This window comes from Pteropus vampyrus, unplaced genomic scaffold (genome assembly GCF_000151845.1).
Source record: "Pteropus vampyrus isolate Shadow unplaced genomic scaffold, Pvam_2.0 Scaffold63, whole genome shotgun sequence".
In the NCBI taxonomy this organism is placed as follows: domain Eukaryota; kingdom Metazoa; phylum Chordata; class Mammalia; order Chiroptera; family Pteropodidae; genus Pteropus; species Pteropus vampyrus.
This window is the reverse complement of record NW_011888844.1, coordinates 6,927,093-6,929,933: the sequence shown is the minus strand read 5'-3', so window position 1 is coordinate 6,929,933 and position 2,841 is coordinate 6,927,093.

Here is a 2,841-nt window from a genome sequence, read left to right as displayed (position 1 = left end):
CCTGTATCATTTCCTCCCTCTTTTGATGTTGGTCTCATATATATGAAACAAACTTAAGATAAAATTGATTGCTTTGCCCCTCTAAAGAAATTCTTCCCTTTGGTTTCGGTTTTGATCTAGGTATCTAACTGGCAACAGACCTACAGGCAGAGCGCAATGGATGCAAGAGATAACTCTTACAAAGGTAAACAAAATGAAAATAAGAAATGCTTCCTTAGTGCAGGGAGATTAGGCAGCCAGGGAGTGGGGGGGAGAGATCAAGACCGAAAATTCCTGTCCTCTGTTCAATTTTGGACACAATTTCATGAATTTGTTTCACTTTTTCTTCAATGGGTTGTCAGAGAGGTTAAAACAACATAGTCGTTTAAATTCTTCACATCCATGGTTATGTCTGAGTAACAGGTAGTCTACAGCAGCCCTGTTTTCAAGGATAGCTACTCCGACCTGTCCTAATTCTTCTCCCATGGCATGGATGGCCTCAGAGGCTGCGTTTAAGGCTTTTGCCATGGAGCAGGCCATTCTATTGACTTTTATATTTAGGGCAATAGTCATAGCCAGTACAATAAATAAAGACAAAGCAGTATATTCATCTGGACTAAAGAAGCATCGGTCACTATTACAGCTGGGGTCAAGAATGAGTTCCCTGCAGTGCCTAGTTGGAGACTTTTGAGGCATAAATATAGTTAGTCTTCCCAGGGAACAAGGTCCCCCAGTACTATTAGTAGGAACATAAGAAAAAATAGTTCTTCCATTAATATGAAACCATCCAGTGAGTAATTTAACATGCACACATTTGCATATCTTACAGAAGTAGTGGAGCTGCAGTTCAAGGTCATATTATCTGAGATGTTAAAACATTAGTTAGTACACTTAGTAAATGTTACGCATTTTTCTGCTGATGTTATAGTAGACACATTTAAAGAAAGCATACCCTTATCTTTCCTGAGTTTTGGGTGAGGCCCTTTCTGTTTATGTCAAGGGCTGACTTTCAACAGATTGCGGGGAGTTAGTTGCCCTGCCCTGACATAGAGACGAGTTGTCTATGAATGGTTTAGAGTTAGGTTTTCTACAAACGTGCATTGTGTGATGGGCAAGGGGGATGCCCTTCTTTTTGGCTGTGTCTCAGTTTTCCAGATGAGGTGCTTTCCGCACTGGACCCTGGTCCTGATGTGTGGCAGAGAACTTCATTGCTAGTCCTGGTCTCACAATGGAAAGAGTAAACTACATTAAACTGACTATTCCTGTCACAGTACAGTTAGCATTGGAGAGAGACCCATGGGATGGGTCAGGACAGAGTAGGTAGCTCTAGTATCTAGTAAAAATTCAGCTTTTTTCTTTCCAACCATATCAAGGGTGACCTGAGTTTCCACTGTTGTGATCATGGTGGATTTCTCTAGGACTGGAGCTTGCAAGATGCCCCAGTCCTGATGATGCCAATCATGAATGACCGAGATTGAGACCCTCCAGGCCCGCAAGGTTTTTATTGCCTAGAGTCACCTCGAGATGATCCCTGTATTATGGCAGCTAAAATTTGTGCCTTTTTGTACTCTGCTTCCTTCTCTGCCCTGTCTCAGTTATTGGACACCTCAAAGAGCTGTGGCACCAATGCAGCCTGTGGGGTTTGGGTCTAAGCCCCAACTTTTGGAGCTTCCTTTGAATATTGGGCACAGACCAAGTTTTGAAATGTATAGCCAGGAGTGTCTGTCCCTCAGACTTTGGGCCAATGTTAGTATAGTCTCTAAAAGTCTCAGAAAACTGGTTAAGGCAACATAAAACTCAGAAATTATTTTGATGAAAAACAGAATCCTTGTTTTCTACTCAGAAAACTTTTCTATAACATCAGTAGCAGACTAAGTCTAAGAAACATTAAAACACAACTCTAGTTTTGTATTAGCTTACTTTTGATATTTAAATTTCTAATCTTGTTGAGCTTAATCATATAAAATGTCCTCTCAGGATTTTTCTTCACAAACCTTCTACTACTTTCCTCATTCCTTCAGTTTGCCTCTTCTCACTTATTCAGAAATAACCAACTTTAAGACAAACACCTTTCCTTTAATTTCCTTCAAAACAGATTTTCATACTTTATACCTTCTGTTACTAAAAACATACATTTTCCTTTCCATCATAATTAGAATTCTTAATTCAACCACTATATTACATATAACACAGAAGAAGGGACTTGATAGGGGGATGTCATGGAACCCTACATTTTTCTCTCCTAACCTTGGTACCTTCTCCTCCTGTGGCCATTTCTGGTGAGTTGGTCTTTCTCTCCTATGAGTCCGGTTGGGCAGCTCTGTCATCCCGAGAGTCGGGGTGCCAATCTGAAAGAGAACCCAAAATACTCGGGTGACCTGTCTCCTCAGTCCTCTCGGTTCCCGTCTGCCTCAGTCTGGCTGAGCCGCCAATCCTGCGGCTCAAGGGGCCGGCATGGTTGGAATCTTGCTGGAGCCTCCAGAAATGTTATGGAAAAATTCCAAAAGCTCCAAAAATCAGACCAGTGAAAATCCAAGCAATAACCTAGAGAGAAAGAGAACTCAGTTTTATTACGCCAGTGGTCTCAGAAGCGAGTGCTCTGAAAAAAATGGGCCCAGAGCTTAGGGGCAATTTCACTTTCACACTCACGTTGTTATCATTGGCACGGGCTGATTTACAAACCCCTGAAATTGCTATGGGCTATGGGCAGTTATAGAGCATGGGATTTCCTAACAAGCAGTAAAGCAATACTTCTTAAAGGAAGGGGATACATCTGTCTAAACATTAAAAGCAGTATATCTTAAGGAGAGGGTGAGTTCTCAGTTGACCTGGAGATCTTTGGCCTATGCAGCAAGCATGTTT